Source organism: Carassius carassius, chromosome 32 (genome assembly GCF_963082965.1).
Source record: "Carassius carassius chromosome 32, fCarCar2.1, whole genome shotgun sequence".
NCBI classification, from domain to species: domain Eukaryota; kingdom Metazoa; phylum Chordata; class Actinopteri; order Cypriniformes; family Cyprinidae; genus Carassius; species Carassius carassius.
Window position 1 is genome coordinate 4,409,625 of NC_081786.1, and position 23,737 is coordinate 4,433,361.

Genomic DNA, 23,737 nt, shown 5'->3' on the forward strand with positions numbered 1-23,737 from the left:
AGATTTATATTATAGTTTCCATTTTCATTTGTAAACAGTTCTTTTGTTTTGTGTTTTTGACATTTTATTAATTTATCTTTTTTAATGTCTAATTTTTTTTCATTTTCATTTCAGTTTGAGTTATTTTAGGACACCGTGTCAATGGAAATGAGAAATGTTACCTTGGCAACTAAAATAAGTTGAAGTTGTTTTACATTTTATTTTAGTCTGAATTTTTTAAACAACGAAAATGCTTGCTTTTATGGTTTTAGTTTTAGTTGTAGGGATGAATGATGAATTTCATTCGTGCTACCCATGTTCACACTATGTAGAAAACATGCCTTTTAACGAGTGAGAAGTACGTTTCAAACCATATGTAGTGCCTAGTAGATAACATGATTTCAAACACAGTATGTGTAAAACAAGCTAGATTTGTCTTGTTTTGCCTCCATTTTTTGTCATTGTGTCAGTAATCATAAAGTCTCGCTTATTATTAACTAATTTTGGGGTAATGCATTACAAGTATGTAATCAGATTACTTTTTCAACAAACTAGTAAAGTGATGCATTACTATTAAATTTACAATAAAATATCGGAGTTACCTTTTCATAAGTAACGCGATATACAAAAAGTAACCGGAAAATAACATGTGTTACTCTCCGTAAAAAGTAACCAAGTAATGCAGTAAGTTAATTTTTTTTATTATTAATGCATTACCCAATACTGTCGCTATGCTATGTTTCAGGTTTCCGGAATGCTCTCTGCCGTCTTGTTTGGTTTTGGATGATACGTCATGTAATGTGAATCATGTGACAGAACCTTTCATTTCTCCTTTCTGTTCACGTCCTAAGTCCAGACGTTCAAATGCAAAGACATTCGAAAGGTGATTTTGTTGAACCTGCTGTACTAGGTTTAGTCTTATAGTTTTCTCATTATTTTTTTGTTTTATTTCCTCGTGCTCTCTAGTTGGTTGGATGGGGGAACAGGAGTTTGCAAGAGCTGATATGATGTTTCCTCGCTCAGGGCATGACCCGGCTCGGCTGCTAACTGTAATTTACTTTTCTCTCCCGGTCGCCTGCAGTCTGCCTCGCTGCGGCTGTGTTGAATGATGTGCTAATCCATTATATTCTTCAGACAAGTGTATCGACCAGCATAAACAGACTGGAGGGCACGAGTCTAAATGAAAGCCGTAGTTTCCCTCTGAATCATTTAACTAGATCCTCAAGCAAGAGCAGCACATAACAGCCTTTTTTCAGCCTGCTGAATATACATTAAGAAGCCATTAATGCTGCTGGTACAGGCAAGCTGTAGAAACACTGGACCTGGATGGAGTCGTATCTTTTGCTCCAGACGCATCAATGCATCCTTTTCAACAATCCCGCCGCTGCTTGCAGTGGTTCTGTATATTCCCATGTTAACTCTTATGTGTTCCGGCAGATGATCTAATTGTAGATCGTTGTGCTCCATCTCCTCTATGTGTTTCTCGTTGGGCAGAAGTGATTGACTAGGAACTTTTGGAGATCTGATCTGATGTGTTTTCTATATGGATGGCATTCATAAAAGAATCATTCATATGGTGACGTTTAGATGTTTATACACTGCAGTTCAAAAGTTATGATGTTTATTAAAAACGTCTCTTATGCTTTACAAAGCTGCTTTTATTTAATCAAAAATACAGTAATATTCTGAAATATTATTATAATTTGAAACAGCTGTTTTCTATTTGATTATATTTCAAGATGTAATTTATTTCTGTGATCAAAGCTGAATTTTCAGCATCATTACTCCAGTCTTCAGTGTCACATGATCCTTCAGAAATCATTCTAATATGCTGGTTTGCTGTTCAAGAAACATTTCGTATCATTATTCATTTTATTGCTGCTTAATATTTTTGTGGAAGCCCTGGTTGTTCTCAGTACAAAAGAACAGCATTTATTTCATATTTAGGTATATTTCTGTGTGAAACTGAGATTTGATTGGATTGCAAAAAGTAGAACAATGTTAAACTGAAACATAGATGGTAAATAGTATTTTTTATCCATCCATGTGGCCTTTGTTGTGTTGTGTTAAAACATTGCTTCAGAGGCAGAGTAAGTTATTACAGTTTAATGAAAGAGTATGTAAAGACTTCTTTAGAAGAACATGCATCAATACACAATAAGATCAGGGACATTTACTAAGAAAGTAAATCAGGCCAGTTTGGATATGAGTAAAGGTTGTTTTTCTTTTCTGTAAGGCATTCTTACAGAAAGAAAGAGCTCATGAAATCCCTATCAGTGTCGTAAGTGAGATGTGACAGCAGTAAGAAAACTGTGCTGTTTTTGTAAGTTTGTTTGTTTTCTTCATCATTGCACAAAAGTTAATAACGAGCACAGCTCTCTAGCCCAGCAATTTGTTTTGACACAGCCATTAATTATTTGCTAATTGAGACATGAGCACAGATTCATTCATTAAGTGCCACGAGACCTTTTTCCTTTCTCTGCAGAGCTCCACGCTGCTTGAGGATTTGCACTAAGAACGACTTCCCAGTATTATTTCACTTTGTCTTCTTTTTGTTTTGCTGTCATTAGTAGCGGTTGATGCTTTTAAAAGTGATAGCGGACGCTCAGAAATGTGAAAAGGGGCTGTAAGTTCATGATGTGTGAGTGCTGCTGTAGAGAATGAAGGGTGAGGGGGCAGATGGTCTTGAGGGTCTCTGTGGACGAATCAGCTGTGCTTAGTGTGGCAGAGCATGCTGGGGTCACTAATGACTCCCTCAAGCCTCACTGTCAACTCACACATACACACACACCCACTGTGTGGAGACCCCGGGTCACATGAAGATACACGTTTATAGCTATAGTTCATGCATATATGAAAAAAGAAAAAAAAATTATATATATTGCGTAGTTGTAAATAAAAGGTACATTTTACCTTTCATTTTGCATTTAATTCAGTGGCCATTCCTTTGTAATTGTTTTTGAAATATACAAAAATAAAACTCTGTTTAAGTCACATTAAAATGTTAATTACATAACAAAATAGCAAAGCAGGTGTCGTTTATTTTAACATTTTACATTTGAAAGTTGTTTTTTTTAATGATACAGCTAGAGACATTCGGTTCAAAATAAAGATGACACTTGCTTTGGTGTTTGTATCTAATGCAACAATTCTAGACAATTTTAAGTGTGACTTAAAAGTCTCAAAATACTTTTTGAGGTTCAGCGAAGAACCTTCTTCTTATCAATATAGAGTTATGGAGTTGTTATGTGATTCTTCAGTTTACATCATAGGAGTTTCCTGAAGAACCAGTACATTGTTAGTTTTCTCAAAAAAAAAAGAAAGAAAGAAAAAAAAGAAAATAGAAGACAAAAATGTCCTTGCTGAATCAGGCTGTAAACCCTTTTAAGTTGTAGATGCAACTTGATGAATGATACAGATAAGCCAAACATTATTTTCATGTTATGGCTGATAATTGATAAATTGCTGATATTAAAATTGTATGCGTTTTTAAACTAAATAAGTAAAAAAAAAATCATTTTAAAAGCTGAAAGTTAATTTAGGCATCACAATATTACAATATATAGTGTGAACATGGATATTAATTTTGATTAATAGTTATTAAATTTTTATTATTATTATTATGTAAAAATAGAGGAAATGAGTATGTACAAATAAATATCCAATATTGGTTGATATACTCTATATCCAGTATTAATTTAAAAAACCTGTATTGGTAAAACATTAGTTCACTGCATTAAGTACTAATACATTTTACAGTATAAATCAGTAGTTATATATTGAATCAAATATATTCCTCATTGTTAGTTCATTTAAGCTAATGCATTAACCAATTTTTGTAACGAGTTCTTATTGTAAGTGTTACAGCCGATAGCTGATATGATATAAATACATATTGCACTTAAACCTTTGTAGAATGTTAAAGTTATAAACTTGAAGTTTACATGCACAAAGTATAAGCACAACTAGTGTATGTAGAAACACAAACACTCACACCGTATATTCATATCCTCGTTCTGATATTCTTCGGATGGTCTCAGTATTCATGATCTGCACTGTTCTCAGGGTCTGAAATCCTGCTTCACTACAGACAAACACTTTTCCCCTGCTAGTTCAACAGCTGTACAGAGATTAACATAAATCGGCGGTTGGTTAGTGCACGTTTAGCAGTGCATTAATAAATTTGCCACCTTAATGAGCCTCAAAGTAATTGCCTTCCTGCCCCTGAATGCAAACAATCCATTACCTACAACTATATGATTTTTCAGTACCAAAACACCAATTCCCTGTCTGCTCGCTTAAGTTGTTTTCAAATTAGGGCACGCTTGTGTTTTCTCCTTTGCCACATGATTGTTTATTAGTGCACTTTGGTTGTTTTGTACTGCAATGTTTCTGTCCATAGACTGCGTGTGTAGAACATGTTAAAGGTGAAGCATCTCAGTTTACATACATGTATACATATGTGTATATGTTTATGAGATTTATCATAATATACTGTATGTCTTTGGTCACTTCATCGACTTGCACTTTGCACCAAAAAATCATAAATTTTACAAACTGATTAGTATTTGAAGTGATGCAAAAATTTTCCACTTAAAAGTAGATAATTCACACAGAAAGTAAACATGTTGATGAATATGGCATTAGTGAGGAATATATATATATATATATATATATATATATATATTGCAGTTAGTTTGATTTGATTGTCATTCGTAGTGCTTCAGGATCTCTTTGATTGGTGAAATTTTCTGTATGGCATCATGGGTAATGTAGTTTTTCACTACTATTAAACAAATACTTTTTGCATACTGAGGTTTACATTGACATTTAAGCTATATATTTTATCAGGTCTAGGGGCTTAGAGTATACACACCGTCAGTGTGTGTGTGTGTAGAACATGATTTTGTTAATGGTGAAGCATTTCATTATACATATACATACCGACACTACTGTCCGTCTCTCATTGTGTGTCATTTTAGAAATGGCATGCCGAAAGTCATCGAGCAGCGCTGTCAAATTTTACCTCTTTTTATTCCCATAGTGTCTCGGCACCATCTTTCATAGATGCTGAGCTTGGCAAGTGCAGCACCAAACATATCAAGCGTGCTGGGGTGGAAATATATTAGTTTACACAAAAGCAGACTGAGAAATTAAGGATGATTTTATTTCCTTATCTTCCCCCCAATTCATTACTTTGCCATGTGTGGCAGGTTGCGGGCTTGTCAGAAGAGACTAATGGCCTGTCGGGGCGGTGGAGGAAACACTGCGGCCTCATCGACATTAATACTCTCTCGTCCCCCGTAGAGAAATCTGCTTGATCTGAAATTGAAAACAAATAGTAATTTCCCACACTTACTTTTTTGGAATTTACCGCCCGCGATAGCTTTTGCAGATGGTATTCCCACGCCGGGGACGTGTCTACGGCAGGTGCTTTCAAGCTAAAAACATGTCAAAGGAACTATAGACACACTGTAAGGAAATGCTTAACCTTATGCCTAGATTTAGATTTATAATTCACAAACAAAAGCGGTGAAACCAAAGTGACGGCAGACAGCTGAAGAGCGACTGGCGTCGAGTGTTTCGCCGGTGACGGGTTGTTTACATGAATGTGAAGTCGCACGCCAGCGGAGGGCAAAAAAGAACAATTGTCCTTGAAAAGGGAAAAGTGAGTGGAGTCCCATTCCGCGTCGCTGCCACGCTCTTTAAAGGGCCCCTGATTAAATGACAGTAGCTTTGTTGTTTACACATGGAGGCCCCATCCAGCATCCAGCGACTTCCTGTTTTCCCACGCATACGGCAAAGATTAGAGACTGAGAGACTCCGGCAACCTCCAAAAAATCTGGGACAGAGTGAAGTGCGAGTGGTTTTGGACGTGGGTGGAGGAGAGCTTTCTCCTCTTTTTTTCTTTTTTTTTTTCTTGGTAGTATTTTTCAGAACAAATAAAATTCGCTTTTAAAAGTGTCTCTTTTGTTACGGCGTCGTTTTGAAGCGCCTGGAATGAGAGAGACTGGGGGAGCGGGAAAGTTAGCAGTTTAGTGTTCTTGGCAAGGTCATCTTTAACAGCTGAATGTATGGATCCTTTGGGACGCAGGCAGAGGCAGACACAGACAGACTAATAACGTGTGTGAAAGAGAGAAGGGGAAATCTGGAGACTGGATTTACCTTACGATGAAATTAATTGCCCTACCACTGGCTCCCTATAACACACCACACACACGCATGGCCAAAGATGAAGGACGCTTCTGCCATGCCGCGTGTCGTAAAGTGATAGCTCTTCTCCACTTCTCTGTACCCTTTTTAATATCTTTCCATTAGATTTATCATCTATCATCACGTTCTGTACGTCTTTGATCCCCTCATCTTCTTACACTTTGGAGCAAGCACAAAAAAATCATACATAACTGTTACTGTTAACAAACAATCGATATTTGAAGTGCTGCAACAAGTGAAAAGTAGATTGTTTGCACAGAAAGTGAAAATGCTGATCAGTGTGACAGTTACAGCCAATCAGAACATATTGAAGTTTACTGTACAGATGTGTGGACCAATGAGATTTCACTGTGGGTGGGGCTTTACATAGAGCTTTAGGTTGACATGTTTTATCAGTTCCAGGGTTTACATTATATCATTAGATTAAAGTAAAGTTTCAAATAAATCCAAACGTCTTTAGCTTAGTTTCACATTGTTTTTATTGAGAATTATGGTGGTCATTAAGAAACAGCTTTTTTAGGTCACTTTTTTTAAATCTACAGCTGTCATGGTGAATCAGTTGCTAGAAGATGGTTATCAAGTTAGTTAAACAGGTAACACAGTTTACACAGTTTGTTACAGCCAGCTAAAAAATAAAATAAAAATCTACTGCCCCCTACGGTACTGATTTTTTATATATATATATATATAATAGTGTTTAGAATTTCTAATATTTTTTTATTTTGCAGAAATATTAAATAACCTTGCAAAATAAATAGTATAATGCATGGTGATGTTATTTGGTCAATTTCCCCAAAAAATATATTAATATATATATAAATATTGAATATATATATATATATATATATATATATATATATATATATATTAGGGGTGGGCATAGATTAGTTTTTTTAATCTAGATTAATCTCACTGTAATCTTGGAATTAATCTAGATTAATATAGATTAAAATGGCTCATTTGAATTCTGCCGAAGGCATTCAGAATATGTGTGCTACCCAAATAAAATAATGACTAAAAGTAAGTCTTTTAGAACGGGTTTCTCAAGACAGGTGATGCATTAGAAAAGGGGCTCATCTCCTGTTTCCAAAATGCATCACAAACTGCTTGAGAAAGCTGAAAACGAATTCCACATTGCACAAGGTGAAAACAACCTCACGCCGGTTAATTTAATTTGTATGTTCGTTTGTTTTTATTTATTTGTGCTATTTACACAATGTTTACATTTTTTTCAAGTTTGTAGGTGTCAAGGTACAGAAACTGAATAATTAAATGTAAAATAGCACTGGATAGTCTTCAATGTAAAAATGAAATATACAATCAAACCAAAATGTATTCAGACTAGAGCTGAAACAACAAATCGATTTAATCGATTAAAATCGATTATTAAAATAGTTGTCAACTAATTTAGTCATTGATTCGTTGCTAAATAACTTTTATTTGCCGTAAGCGGCTCATTTCGTGCATATTTCAAATCTGCGGTGACCAAAGTGTGGCAGTAATGAGCCACCGGAGGTTTTACTCCGCCAGTACAGCAGGAGAAGTAGCGAATAGCCAATAGCTGGCCTTGTTTTATGTCACGTGCTTCCCGAACAGCGTCTCTGCATCAGCATTCAGCGTGCTGTGGGAGTATTTTACTTTGAGCCTTCAAAAAAGAAGAGTAACCTGTAAACTCTGCACTACTGAACTGTTTAAGGGGACGTTCACATATCGCGTCTTTTGCGCGCTCAAGTTCGTTATTTCCAACACCGCACCGCATCGAGTTAAAACATTTCAACTTTTCAGAATGCCGCAAGCGCACCGCGGGTCATGTGACAAGAACTAACCAATCAGCTTCATCCTTTCCCGTAACAACGTTAAAAGCTCAGTCAAAATGAAGGAACAGCTGATCATAGCTGTATATGGATTTCCATTTTGACATAAATTTAGTAGCAGAGCTCCTGCAAGCGATATTTTGAGCTGCAAATCCATTTATCCTTTGCTGAAATTTCCGCGTCTTCCAGGAGAGAGCACGTCATGGTTGCTTAGCAAAGGCAGACGCCTCAGGGGCGCAACTGCACGAGCGCTTTGGAAAGAAGGAGAAAGCGGTGCGCCTAGCGTTATCCACGCGTTTTTAGGCGCAATTTGTGAACGGCCCCTAAGACTTTCATTTGTGCAGATTCTCCAGTACAATGTTGTTTGCAAATGTTTAGTCGTAAAAGCTAATAACATTGCTTTTTAACAGTTAACATTTAACGCTTTACAAACATGTTCTGTGATCAGTTTGTCATTTACCAGTTCATAATTCAGTCTTGCAGCCTAATTATGACTGACTGAAAGAGAGGTAAATGTTTAAAGATATTTGAAATGTACTTTTTTTCTAAGTATTCACTGCTCTTTTTCACACAGCAGGTTTTTTGTGTGTGTCCAGTTTTTTTTTCTGGACAACCTTCTGATGGATTTTACTTTAAATTGTGAGTTCCATTCAGGTTTCATGTCACTGGCACTTTATTCGAAGGATTGTTTACAATTTCACAGCATAAGCTATAAAGCTGTTTCCCAGTAAATAATAAAATACAATGCACTGCAATTTTATTCTGTTTTATCCTTATTCTTTGTGAAAATATGTTCTGAAAGATTCCTTAATAAGCTTTGTTCGGGATGTTAAACTACTTTAGGAGCTCTAAGGACTGCCATGGTGAAAACATTATTTGAAATCTCCTTGTGAAATTTGCTAGAGTATGGGTCAGTGTTCTGATTGCAGAAGAGTTCGACAAAGGATTACTAACACAATAAAACAACTCCAGGTATATTTTTGATGAGGATATGACAGTGCAAAATGGTTAAAATCTCTTAAAAATCTATGCTGAAGGATAAAGACCATTTATTAATAATTTACTTGGGGAAAAAATGGAAAAAAACTAAAATATAAGTACATAAACAGATTAATCGATTAATCGTAAAAATAATCGCCAGATTAATCGATTATCAAAATAATCGTTAGTTGCAGCCCTAATTCAGACACCTTCAACATTTCTCACATTATTACAGTTTATTTGCTATCGCTTGTAAAATGGTTCTAAAATATGACAAGAACTTAGAGTTAAACTGTGTCAGAACAAATTTGTCTTGATAATGTCATAACTTTGATAGAAAAGTATGTAATGGATTACAATCAACCAAAACTACAGACAACTGTTATTATGACAATATTTACACTACCATCAATACTTTGTTGAACAATTACCAAGCAATGCTTAATTTTGTTCAGACTGTGGTGTGAAAAGTTTGCATTAGCAATTCAGAAAAAAAAAACACATAAGCAATACATGGTGCTTTATAAGGTGCTGAATAATTTTTGATATACAATTTTTTATCAATTTCACTAGTAGTTCATTGTATGAAGATTCTTTGGGTATAATATGTCACAGTTCACTTAATTTTGCTATACTCACTTATATAAATGCTTTATAGTGTCCTGTACCTACTAGTCAAATATATCAAAAATTATATCTGGTGTCTGAATAATTTTTGGTTTGACTGTGCATTAATTCTTGTTAAAACTACAAAGTAATTCAGTCAAGAGCAGTGAGTGATTTTCTTTCATTTTCTTGGATTAACATTACAGCAGCTATAATTAGGCTTAATTAGGCGCGGTCACTTTAAGAGATGATGAACGCATCCAATATAATACACATCCCATTTTTTTCCTCAACTGTTTACTTTCACTTAAGAAATAACTGACAATTTTTTCGAGCATACTTTTTAAAGCGCGTATTTTGATATATTTTGTATGTATTTGTCGGCACAAGAGCAAAAAGAAGCAGATTCGGTGTTCAAGTGTTTTGAGACGCCTTTCTCTGCGTGAGCCCTGAACAACAGAACACCGCTGTGCTGAATTGGGCTCTTTTACATCTTTTTGTTTATTCAAACTGCGATTTGTTTTTGTTCGTTCAAGTGCAGGAGGGACTTCAAGGAGAACTTTGCAGAAGAGAGCTCGGTTCAGTGTCGCTGTCCGTGATACGCAGCTCTCTCTCTGCGTGATTTGAAAAAGGAAAATATAAAAAATAAACATTTTCTAATGGGAAACAAATATCTTTATTTAGCACGATTGGGATTTTTGCATTGGATGCATTTTTATAGGTGCAGTATTTTATTTTAGCTTGCAAATATATATTTTTCCAAAAATAGCTTGCACATCATAATGACTGTACAGGTCACACTGACCAGTTTGCAGTGCATTGAGACCTGGCCACTGGAACACAGACCGCCGAAGCCATAATGGCCCCTCCACCCTGTTGGAGTGCTGCCGCGGCCCATATATTTATTACCACTGTTCACCGGCTTGTTAGTTTTTAGTGTGGCATGTTTTTCATTCTCTGTGGCCGTTGTAGAATGGCTCAAAAACGGCTTTTTAAAGAGCAGCATTATTATGAATGCTCTCACCATTTTAGAGATACATTTCTGTTATTTATGCCCCGGCTCTCGCATTTGTGTAAACATAAAATCGCATGCTTTATTACATCCCTCCTGCACCCAGCGCCTTGACCCCCGTCCTCGTAAATTGAGAAATAGTGGGGAACTAATGGAGACAGATGGGACTATGGCATGCCATTTACTCAAATTGGTGAAGTAATTAACCTCGAGGTGCTGGGGTTTGAGAGAGAGATTGTGGGAATATCTCGGGTAGTCAGATAAACAGACTCCAGGCCTAACCACCTCTGACAACTGTATCATAAACTAGACTCATTCTGTTCAATTGACCTGTCAACATCTCACGACCAAATAAAGATTTGTATTACTGTGTAGTTTGGAGGGGCTGCTGGCCTCTCTCTCTCTCTCTCTTGCTTTCTCTCTCTCTGTCGTCCTGACTCATTTCAGCCTCTCGCCAATCTGTCTGCATGCCCCGTCTGACAGTTGGGTGACAGGCAGAAGCGTCTGATTGGCCAATAAAGACATGAGACATGAGTCTCTTACACTGACATGTACTGCAGCCGATTCAAGCACAAACTTGTCACAATGGCTACGTTTACATGCATAATTTTTGGTCCAGTCGGACTGAATTCATTCCAGTTGATGAATCTGAATATAGTGTTTACATGAACGCTAAACAAAGTGATTGGATTTATGTTTTGATCTGAATTTAGTTTTTTTTTTTACATGCGCACACTGCACAAATATAAAGTTTCTCACTGTTAATAACCACTATCCTACATGGTTTTGAAACGGGTTGCCTGTGGATGAGTACCAAAAACAAGGTTGTCCAGCTCACTTCACAGTTGCCGAGTGAAAGGAGAGTTTTATAATGACAGGACACGCACTTATACAACACTTTATTCAAAAGGAAGAGCCACTTGTTTCGTGCATCATAGGTAATTACATTATTTCTGCGTCATTGCATATGCGCAGTTCTTTCAGTTTCGTGTTTCAATCCAATCGAGTGTTTACATGCACTCTCAATCGTATTAGAAGAGGAATAAACCACCCCCTTCAATCCGATTGAAATTTCAGTCCGATTGAGCCGTCAATCTGATTATAAACGGATTATTTGGGTGCATGTAAATGTAGTCTTGTGTGACTTTTATAATTCTGATGCTGAGATATGCTTTCCCATAATCCAGTTATAGGACCAAAACATCCTTGATTATCATGAACTTTGTTGAACTTGGCTAATAAAGAAACAAAAGTCTTTTAAAAATGTCTTAGGGTTTTGGACGTTTATTCCGTTTACTCTTAAAACTTTTGCATTGTGGTATTATTAGGTAAATTGCTCAAATTAGTTATTCAAAAAATGGGGTGGGGGTGTTATTATAATTATATAAGGAAAAAAATCATTCTTACTTTAGGATTTTTTGCTTTGGGTCTTTTCTTCTATGACAATAAGCACATTTTTCACTGATTCATTTTTCTGTATGCATATTTTTATACAAAAATAAAACATCCTGTCATCATTTTTTTATATACAAAAATCAGCTCAAGTTTAATTCAGTACAGCAGATACTACCATGATGTAAATTTTCCATTTGTACTTTACTGATGTACTTTACAGGGTATTTTCTTCATAATATGAGACTGAGATTTTTTGTGTTATGGGGGTTTCAATGTGCTTAATTGTCATGAAATGAAAGTGTCCTTCTTGACATTTATTGTCAGATTCACCTCCTTTTTAGTAATTCCAGGAGGGAGTGTGCGAGAGAGTGTTTGTGCATGTGTGTGCTATGATCTTTCAAGTCTGTTCAGTAATCAAGCAGTCAGGCAGCTGTTCATCCACAGCAGTCACACATTATGGCCGATTTTCATGCTTTCCTCCGCCTGAAAGACAAAAATCAAGCCCTCCATCCTCCTTCTGCTACTGTACACATCCGTCTAATAGCACACGGCCCATCTGCACCGAAGGCATTGCAGAATACCAACAAATCCGTATTCTGACAAGTACAGTACAAATAAACAGAGGTCTTTTTTCATAGCACATATACAAGCAATCACAGTGTGAAGTGTCAATAAACAGGTGCGCCGTGTGCCCGAGGCTGTTGGAGTCTCTCTCTCTTTCTCTCTCTCTCTCTCTTTCTCTCTCTCTCTCTCTCTCTCTCTCTCATGCGAGGTTCCTGTTAGCTCGACTGCGGCAGCCCTATGCGTCTGTCGGGGAGATTTACATTTATTGTATTGACAGCAGTTCTGAGAGGTAATAGGGAAGGTGTGTGTATGTGTGTGTGAAACGCAGACGTACCTGACACATTTTCCAGCCATGACATGTGATTTGACAGTGACAGGTGATTTGGGTCTGGCTCTAATAAGTGAATTAATCTGAGGTAAAACATAGTGATATGTCATGTTCCCAACACCTTAACAGCTGGCTGGCTTGTCCTTTGGTGACAAGCTAGTTTGTCCTGTGCAAATCTTCTGTCACCTCCTTCCCAAAAAATGGAGGGAAGGGAATAGCACGGTCTTGACGGCGACGGGTGAGGAATTTCTTGTCAGATTTAGCCAGCTGTGCCGATGATATTATCTTTGGAAGGCTTTTTATCAATCTAGCACCTTCTCAGATGCAGGCCTCCCCCAGGGTGGCGTTAAAACCCTCGTAGCGAACGGCAAATGATAAATGAGAGTTGGGATCATACCTAGAGGTCTGCCATTAGGAAGCGCGTCAAATAAAATCAGCCACATGTAGAATTAGAGGCCTGTTATTGGTCTTACATGCAGTAAATTGAGTTGGCCTGTTGTCCTTGGTGTTGCAGATGCGTTAGGCTTGAACGCTCGGTGAGGTTTAACACACCATCAAGGTTGTTTTGCCAGGTTTTTTTAGTTTTATTGTGGACTGGACACATCTTTAATACACCCCTTAACTGTAGTTTAACCGTCATGTTGTGTTCTGGTCGTTTTGACTGGACAGGATTTTCTTTTTGCCAAAAATGCTAGTTAATGTTGTTGTATTGGACTAAAACTTACTTGATTTGCAAACACACAGTTTAACTGCTTCCCAATTTTTTATCATTTTTTGTACTTTTGGAGGATTTTTCCAACCTTGGTATACTTTTAGTGTTCCCAGTCAAAAAGGACCAGCCTTCTTAAAATACTATATTATTAACAAATACTGGATTCAATCTTTTTGTCATCTTGTTTTCTTTCAATTAGCACAGGTTTTCCATTTCTTTTTGGAGCTGATTGGTTGATCTGAGTTTATGAACCTCACTTTTTGAGTGAAAATTTCCTGATTTATATGCAAATAATGATTTTTTTCTTTTTACTCAAAACTGAAGTGCATAAGCTCAGATCAATGAGGTGTATGACCAGTCAGTTCAAAAAAGCAATGAAAAACCTGTGTTAACTGGATAAGAGCAAGTATATTTTGTGATAACGTCATACTAAGAGATATACAAGCTGTTTTCTAAAGGTCAGCCATTTTTGACCATGAGCACCAAGTTAAGTGATGGATTTTCAGCATAACACAAGGGTTAACTGGTAACGGTAAATTTCTGTCTGAAAAGTTAACTCTGTACAAGCACATAGAAAGACACTTGTCAAAGGCCCCACTTTTCCCCAATGAAGGCTGGATTAGACGCTGTGCTGGGAAAGTTTAGCTTTCCTTTGAGGGTAATATCATGGAATTAGACATGAAAGACCGCTGGGCTTTTGAAACACATTTAGGCTTCTGGGGAAGCACAGGCCCAGAGGCAAACGCGTCACTTTTTGGAATATAAAATACACTGCACCCGTGGGGCTGACACCTTTCCTGGAGTTTTCAGGGACGCCAAAAACAAGTACAGTGCTTTAGAATGTGAGTAGAAACAAGTTCAATTGTAATAATAGTTTACTATATTACTCTATTTTTGATCAGATATTTTTGAATTATAATTAACACCTTACCAAGCCCAAACTTTTGAAATGAAGATTTTCTATACATAGAAACGTCTTGATGAATAGAAAAAAAATCGGAAACATACGTGAGAGTAGATGTTTTATATGTAAAAATGCATATAAAAACAAGAAATATTCAGTCTAGAACCATTCCATAACTAGAAATATGTACATGGAAATATTTTCCAAAATATTCTACACTCTACTTAGAAATACCATTTGTAGAAACATTCTACACATCAAAGTTCTTTTCAAAGAATCGTTTCATAGATTTTCTATGTGCAGAAGCATCTGTAAGTACAGTAAGTTCTACATCTGTCTATAATATCCAATAGAATAGAGAGCAGTCAGAGATGTAATCAGGTTTCATCCAGTCATGTGTCAGTTCAGAAGACCAGTGTTCAGATTCCTTCAGTAGGTCTGTCAGTTCTACATTCAGCCATCGGTTTTTGCCGATGTGAGCTTTTCAAACTTTAATGTTAAATTTCAGTAATGAAGTGTAACATTGACAGCTGACAGTATCCTGGCATTGAACGCATATTGTAGTTAGATCAGTAGTTCTACAGTTTCTTTCTAGACATTAAAAATGAAGCAGTCTGACCCGAGGTGCAAAGTCTTGGCCTGAGCTTTGCTCCCAGGTTGGGCCGGGTCTTTGCAGGGCTGCAGGACTTACATGCCTTGAGCCCCTCAGTGTTCGGCCCATAAGCCCTGTTTGCAGGGAGGGCTGTAATTTTGTTTTTACAGAACAGTCTTACAAACTCGTCCACGGACCGACTGTGTGTGTGTGTTTGTAGACTACCTCTCAGCTCCATCATTATGAAATTTATGTCATTCTAGTTGCTTGAAAACAGGCATATCATTGAAAAAGAATTATCACTGCTCTTTTAAAATTAAAATTTGAATTACTACATTGTGATAAGTTCCTCTCCATTTCACTCATTTATTGATGACCCTAAATCCTGCTTTTATAAAACAGTTCTGTATATCTAGATTAAAACTAAGTAATTGAGACACAATATCTGCAGTTACTTTATCGGTTTTTAACAAATAGGTTGAATGAATCAGTGGTGACCAGTTCAGTAATTCACTCATTCAGCATTTTGTTCCTAAATAAAGCCATTTAAATTGAATGATAGTGGTTTATACAATGGTTCAGTATGCCTATTTTTAAATTTTTAGTAACTTAAATTTTAGATACAACATTTCCAATCACTTGTGCGACAGTTTGAATGATCTGATATATTTGGATGGATTGATAGGGGATCTTTCAAGGACTCACTCATAAAGACAAACAAACTGTCTGAGTGAATGATTTAGTGTAGCTGAATGAATCATTCAAAGACAATCAATTATTTTGTGAATGAAACCGTGTTTTTGAGCAAATATGTCGAGTGAATTATTTATTGTGTTTGAATTTATGATTTGTGCATAATTCAATGACTCACTCACAAAGAGTCACTTGTGATTTAAATGAATTGAGTGAATGTTCAGGTGTGTTTGTGAATGATTCAATGACTGGTGAAACAGTGTAACCTGCAGAAATAGTCACTTAAAAGGACCAATATTATGAATGTTTGTATAAAGGTGAATTTTTTTGTGTTATTTAATTTCATTAATGTGACATTTTATTATGTTACTCCTTTAGAGTTACATTAATAAAAAATATCACCATTTAAAAATTTCATGAGAACCTAAATTATATGCCAAACATATATATTTTTTGGTTTATTTGTTGTTGTGTTTATTTTTTATTTTTTTTTATAAAATAGCCCATTTAAAACAGACTGCGGATTGATTCTGAATGCTCGATTGTGTGTCTGTGTGTGTGTGTGTGTGTGTGTGTGTGTGTGTGTGTGTGTGTGTGTGTGTGTGTGTGTGTGTGTGTGTGTGTGTTTGTGTGTAAGTGTGTGTGTAAGTGTGTGTTGACAGGTATCTATTGATAGGTGCTTACCACTCACCGGCGTTCATTTCCTGTTTAGAGAGCAAGCAGGGACCATGAGCCAAAGAATTTTTAAAGGAAGTCTGTATCTCAGAGAGACACTTCTGTAATAAATTTAGGGAGCGTGTTGCCTTTGTATCTGATCTTCTTCTTCTATTCATTACATTTGCAGATTCTATCATTGTAATCTGATACATTTGGCATGTAATTTTATTGAACGCTGTTCCAGGAAGATACCGTCTAAACATTCTTGGCATAAAAAAAAAAAAACTTGAGGTTCTCCAGTTTATTTTTGAAGTGTTTGTACATTTCGACAAGCCAGGCGAGATACGCAGCCTCTCCCATAAGTAAAGCTGTGGAAAGAGGGTTACTTTGGTCTTACTTTGACTTTCTTCCTTCCTAAAGCACTAAAGCCAAACACTGTAACCTGGAGTTATCCGAAGAATACCAATTGGACATCTGGTGCGGGGGGATTTTGCCGCTGGTGAATTTTAACCAATGGATATCTAGAAACTTTGGCTTTTTCCCCTCCAACCGGACATTGATCCAGGTGTACGTCTCATCCATTTCTCGCTCGCAGTAAAGCTGTCTGCACAGAGCTTATCGCTCGCGCGCTACACTTGTTTTCCAGCCTGATTTATGACGGCTTCAGAAAGGTCTGCCAATCCCATAGGCTCACGTTAATGCGCAGGAATCCGCTGGCGTCAATGCCACGGAAATCACGCGGTCCCAGACAGCTTTCTGTACAGTCCCGTATGATGAATAAGTGCTTCGTATTAATTGATCAGAGGGAAGGCGGCTGTCGGGATCCGTCACGGGCGGCGAGGAAGAGCTCAACCTCTTCTTCCTCGACCTCTGTAGTGTCCTAATGAGTTGTTGGGCGTCAGACAGGTCTCCAGCCTCACTAACGGATGTCCTAACGAGCAGGCTAGCTAACTGAAGCGGTCTACGCCAGGCCTGACGGTATCTGTTTGAGCTGATTTATGCCAAGTGTCTATTACAAAACATATCTATTAGCCGTCTCAATCGCCCTTCCGCAGTCTCTCTCTCTCTTTCCCGCAGTGATTACGCCCTTTATTTTGATGCTGCGACTCAGTAAATCAGACGCTACTTTGGAGCGCAGTCAAGTCGAGACGTGCTAGCATAAATCCCAGATTTACAAGAGAGCGCGCTCATAATGGATTGATTGTGCTTTTCTCAAGTAGAAAAGGAATGATCTCTCTTCCTGACAGAAATCCACTGCTCTCCTTCTCTAGTGCGGCTCGTTTGATTTATCACGTATGCCGTGTGTTCCAGCGCTCAGGCTTACTTATCAAACGTCGCTCTTCAGGAAAAGTTGCCTCAGGATTTTGTCAATTATTATCAGAGGCGAGTTGCTGTACAGAAATGTGATCAAGATCGTCTTAGAATTGTAATGTGGACATGCACTATTTATTGTGAAATATGTTAGACACACATACATAAGTAAATATATAAATGTAAATAATAATAATAGTAATAATATATTAGTTTATTATTATTATAAATAATGCATTGATTTAATGTTAATAAATAAAATTATTTTAGTAGTTTTTTATTATTAATGTTGTATTATTATTATTATTATTATTACGCTCTCTAGAATAGCAAAATGCTAGTTCATGTTTCTTGTATCAATTTGCGCTCACTCCATTCTCACATAATACAATAATGTTTGCTTAAATTCATATTTTATTTATGTATATTCAGATGTTTATTATAATAGCCTGCTTGTTATTCATCATGCTTTACTTATTAAGATGATAATTCCTTGGATGCATTTAAAGTATCTGTAACTTGTTGATTTAAATGCAATATTTTTATGGATAATATATAAATGTTGCATTAATTATAACGATTTGGTTGATTAATATCAGCCGTCATACTTATCATTATGAAGTCATACAGTTTATAGTCACCGTTTATGTCTGCAGCCAGACTAATTAACTATATTACCTGACAGGAGAATTATTGACATCATTAAGCTATTATTAAAAAGTGTAATTATTTCTTGAACATTGGTGTCTTTTATCATATTGCGGTTTTATTTTGCATCTCGTGGCTTATTGCTTTAATGCACAGTTATACATGGAAACTCTCACAGCAGGGTCAGTTGTCAAGGTCATTGTCCAAGATGGTCTCAGAATTGCTTGCAGATATGTTGTGTGTTTTTCGTCCTCATCTGAAGGAACAGCCAGTGATCATTTCTTTTTAACAAAGCCATTCAGAGTGTATTGTGTGTGACTGTTTTCCCCTTCAGAAATCTCAATATATATATTTATGTGTGTACGCAAATCACAAAATCTGTATCTTTATGATGCCAAATTAAAATGGGACCAAATAAAGCATTTCTGTGGTTACAGTTATTACAGTAATAATAATTTTGCATTACCAGCAAATTAATCACAAATGTATTATAGATTTTCAATGTTTTGTCCAGCCCTAAGATGAACTCCCACAGGCGTACGGCTGTCCCACTGTCACAACTATTGACAGTCGTGCTGATTTGGTGTGTGTATGTGTGTGTTTGAATGCGTAAGGTCCTGTCTCCCCCACACACCCTTGTGTCCAAGCTATTTAAAGTCATAAGAAAGAGTTAAAAAGCCTTCTCCCAGCTGAAAGAGAGGAGCTTAATGAACAGTATGAAGATCAGCGATCACTCCCTCCCACATGAGCACAGAGCAGAGGAAAGCGTATGGGTGGATGGACAGATGGATCGATGTCATCTCAAGAGAACCAGTGAGGTTGAGAGAGAGAGAGAGAGAGAGAGAGAGAGAGAGAGAGAGACCGTTAGCGAACAGCCCACTCATCAACCAACTGTGTTTGTGTCCATTTCTGCTCTGCTCTGGTCTTCTCTACTCACGGATGAAGCTGTCTGACATCCTGAGATGTGAAAACGCTGCAAAACAAGAGAAGATCTCTTACTACCACTGATGTTTTTCTCAAGTATCTTTCAGTGGCACATATTCTACACATACTTGCCACGTACTGGTTGTTTACCGTATTTTTCGGACTATAAGTCGCACCTGAGTATAAGTCGCATCAGTCCAAAAATACGTCATGATGAGTTAAAAAACATATATAAGTCGCACTGGACTATAAGTCGCATTCATTTACAACCAAGAACCAAGAGAAAATATTACCATCTACAGCCACGAGAGGGCGCTCTATGTTTATTAGGGGTAGATTACAGGAGCACTGAGCAGCATAGAGCGCCCTCTCGCGGCTGTAGACGGTAATGTTTTCTCTTGGTTCATGTCTCTTAGTTCATTTCTCTTGGTTCATGTCAAATTAATTTTGATAAATAAGTCGCACCAGACTATAAGTCGCAAGACCAGCCAAACTATGAAAAAAAAGTGCGACTTATAGTCCGGAAAATACGGTATTCCCTTTTCAATGGCTGCCTATGATGTTAGTAAAGGTTTCATGACAATTGTATAACCTCTGTCTGGCCATTTTAAGCAGCCATTTTTGTTGCTGTTCCTTAAGGATACCGTGTGTAACTGTGTTTAATAAATATATATATATATATATAGTTTACAGTTAGTACCATCTTTTTACATGTTGCAGAAAAAAGTATCTTATGCTCACCAAGGCTGCATTTATTTGAGTAAAAACAGTAATATTGTGAAATATAATATTGTAAATTAAAATAGCAGTTTAAAATGTTATTATGTTATTAATATGTATTTTATTCCTGTGATGCAAAGCTGAATTTTCAGCATATTACGCCAGTCCTTAGTGTCACATGATCCTTTAGAAAACATTCTTATATGCTGATTTGTTGAAACATTTCTTATATCATCAATGTTGAAATCAGTTGGGAAACTTTTTTTTTCAGGATTTTTGATGAATAGAAAATTCAAAAGAACAGCGTTTATTTGAAATAGAAATGCTTTGTAACATAATTTTTTTTTTTTACTTTCATTTTTGATCAATTTAATGCAACCTTGCTGAATAAAAGTATTAATATCTTTAAAAGAAAATATCATACTGACCATATATTGTGCATCCATATTTTGGCTTAGATGGTTTTTGGCCATTATCTATTATGTCATTTACTTTAAAAACACAGTTATTAATAAATTCTGTTTAGAGCAGATGTCCAGTCACTTGTGAAGTAGTGTTCTGTTGCGAAAGAGGCACTTTTGAGATGACTAGAGATGCATGTAGATGTCCTGAAATGTTTCGGAAAGCAAACGCAAACGTTAACCTTTAAGCCGTGGTGAGCTTTTGAACCACGATCACAGGAAGCTGAATGAGTGCTGGGAAGATCAGTCACTGTGTCGTCTGCTGTACAGTGGCCCTTGTAAGTCAGATGTTTGTATTTCCCCTCAAGGTGTCCTGTTGCCTGGAGAGAGCAACAGAGCATAAATCAGCCAACTGAGAGCAGAGAATCAGAGAGAGAAGAAGAGGCTCTTATTCTGGCCATAAGCCACCTACTTAAACAGTAGCATTGTGTGTCATTCAGTTGAACTTAAAGACTGTTAAATTCCTCTTTTGAAGATACTATTTCAGTACATGTACTTGCCATTTTGTTTGTGAAAATTGTTTCTACATTATTTTTTTTTTACAGTGTAGCAAACAGGATGCCCTTTTGCAGTATGAATGTCAGGAAATAGAATTCAAATTTAGACAAGTTAATAGAACTCTATTTTTTAAATGGGAAAAGCATAGCTTGTACATTTTTAAGCCTAGTTATGACTTATGAAAATTAGTTTTAAGGATGGATGGATGGATGGATGGATGGACGGACGGACGGACGGACGGACGGACAGATAGATAGATAGATAGATAGATAGATAGATAGATAGATAGATAGATAGATAGATAGATAGATAGATAGATAGATAGATAGATAGATAGATACGACTCAACAACAGACTCTTCAGTGCCATTAACCTGTGAAACACCAGCTTTCTGATATATGTTAGGGAAATCAGTCAGCCAATCAGATTTCTGCTTTGAAAAGCTCTCGCCGGCTTTGTTTGTAAAGTGCATTATAAAGTCCATGGGCAGCCTGTGGGCATCCCAGCTCAAATGAGATAGTGAGGACAGTTTGGTATTGCAGTACGGCTCAATCGCTGGAGGCACGATCTGTGTGTTTGCATGGCACAGACAGATTAGAACTGTGTGGCAGCATGCAGGCTTTGCTTAATGACTGTTGTCCGAACAGCAGGATATTTCACTGTAGATTCACACTCTTTAACCAAATAGATGTTGAGAGCTCTCTGTTGCCTTAGTTAATTAGACTTCATTACTGGCTAACAAGGATAAAATAGACTTCTGCCAAACACTGCACCTGATTGGCTGGATTTTGGACTGCCCAATCTTCCGTAACGGGAACTGACAATGGACATTTCAAAGAAGTTCAACACATAATACATTCTGAGAAATGAAATGTTTCTTCACCATGGTCCGTAAAAGGAAAGACAATTAAACATAAAAACGTATATGTAAATGAAGTACAAAATAAAGACAAGTATATGTAATATAATCCTAAATAAATAGGTGCTATTTGTTCAAAATGTTTTAAATTTGTTCAATTCAGAAATTGAATAGTAATTTTGTATATAACAGCTGTTTTGTGGCTTCATGTGATGCGGTTAAACAACCAAACCCTGACCCCTCGACTCAAACATTGTTTACACTCTTCAGAAAGTCGAAGGCCATCATTCAAAGCCTGATACAGCAGCAGGCATCAAACATCGAAACCAGACATCACCCTCAAGCTCATCAGATGATCAGACCCGAGGAGCAGGATTGTACGAATCCTATGCGTGAATGTACCTGCAGAAGTGTTTGTGTGTATGTACATACGTCTTTCTCTCCAGCTCCTGTTCAATAATTCATCCATTCAGCGCAGTGGGGAACAGACACAGATTTATGGCTTGTGATTGTGCAATGTCTGGGTTTATCAGGACCATGGAGGGAAAATTGACCAGAGCTACAAAAGGCTGTTTCTTCTTGTATTTGATCAGCATGAAAACTCATCCGAACCGGGCGGATGGAGGGGAGGAGGGTTCGTAGGGAGGTTTTCATTAAGGGATCACGGCAGCCCCCTGGTGTTTCCCATCTTCATCTGACTGATCCAGAGCCGGCCGGACCCCCGCCCTGCTCCCGATTAATATGAAACTGTTAAAAGAAAATGAGAGTTTATTGATTTGCGCCAATGTTTCGAGCTCTATTCAGATGCACCAAGCGCTGACGGATAAGTGATTCCGATAAAAGAAGGGAGAGTTGGAGAATAGGGTAGAGGACAGCATTGACACAGCCATATTTAATCTGTTTTACAGAGAGACTAATAGGGCCGATTTCTGTGTTTTATTTAGGGGGTGATTTAATTTGGCTTGGGTGGCAGTAGGGACAATCGCAATGGTAATGTCCATCTTGAGGACAGAGAGAAAAGAGGGCTAAAGTCTTAAATTGCCACCTACAGCTATGACACTTCCCCTTTATGGAGAGGCATTGGGATGTGACTGGGGGGACCGAGGGGTTATTGCCTCTGCAGATTTCTCCCCTGAGTTGATTTTCATTTTCTTGATTTTCAAAGAGGCCAGTGATCTGTAACAGGCCTCTTCGGTGGGCCGAGGGAGGCGAAACAGACAGAGGTTAGCCGGAGACTGGAATGGGAGTCATTGTTCCGCCTTTCTCCCTTTCTTTCGCTCTTGTAAGCAAATACTTGATCCCCTTTACGTTGAAGCTGTGTGTAGAATGCACTGTTCTGTTCTTCAAAAATATATTAATATATACATAATTTACAAAGATTTATGATTTTGTTTTTTCCAAAGATTACTTTTCAAGATATGTCAGCTGATTGAAAATGAAAAAAAGAAAATTACACAAAGTACTTTTCATTCGTGAAGCATTTAATTTTCACTCATAATTGTGACTCACTTTTTTATATAATATATTATGTTGGGGGGGAAAAAAGATTTTGGTCATCTACCAGTATTATTTAATATTAATCAACCTATCTTGGGTTACACTAGTGAAAGTCATTTCAAAGTTTTCCCATTTTACTTTGCAAAACTGAACTTATACTCACTCCCACCATTTGTCTGTCTCCCTGTAGCATTGATGTTGCATTATATTTATATAGTAGGCTATATATGTTTTATCTATATATATATATCATTTTGTGATTGATAAAATATTTGGATGTGAAGTTGCTCTGAACTGTCAAATGCGATCTTTGTTCATGGGCTTTAGCGGCGGGCTCGCTGGGTTTGCCGATTTTGCACTCCTTTGTGA

General features: G+C 37.0%; 1 protein-coding gene across 4 annotated transcripts in view; it reads left to right on the forward strand.

Moving 5' to 3' along the window:
* The window catches only part of LOC132112450 (neuronal PAS domain-containing protein 3), a 312,773-nt gene that overhangs the window by 228,398 nt on the left and 60,638 nt on the right, over positions 1-23,737 (forward strand). The gene's annotated exons all lie outside the window — the stretch shown is intronic.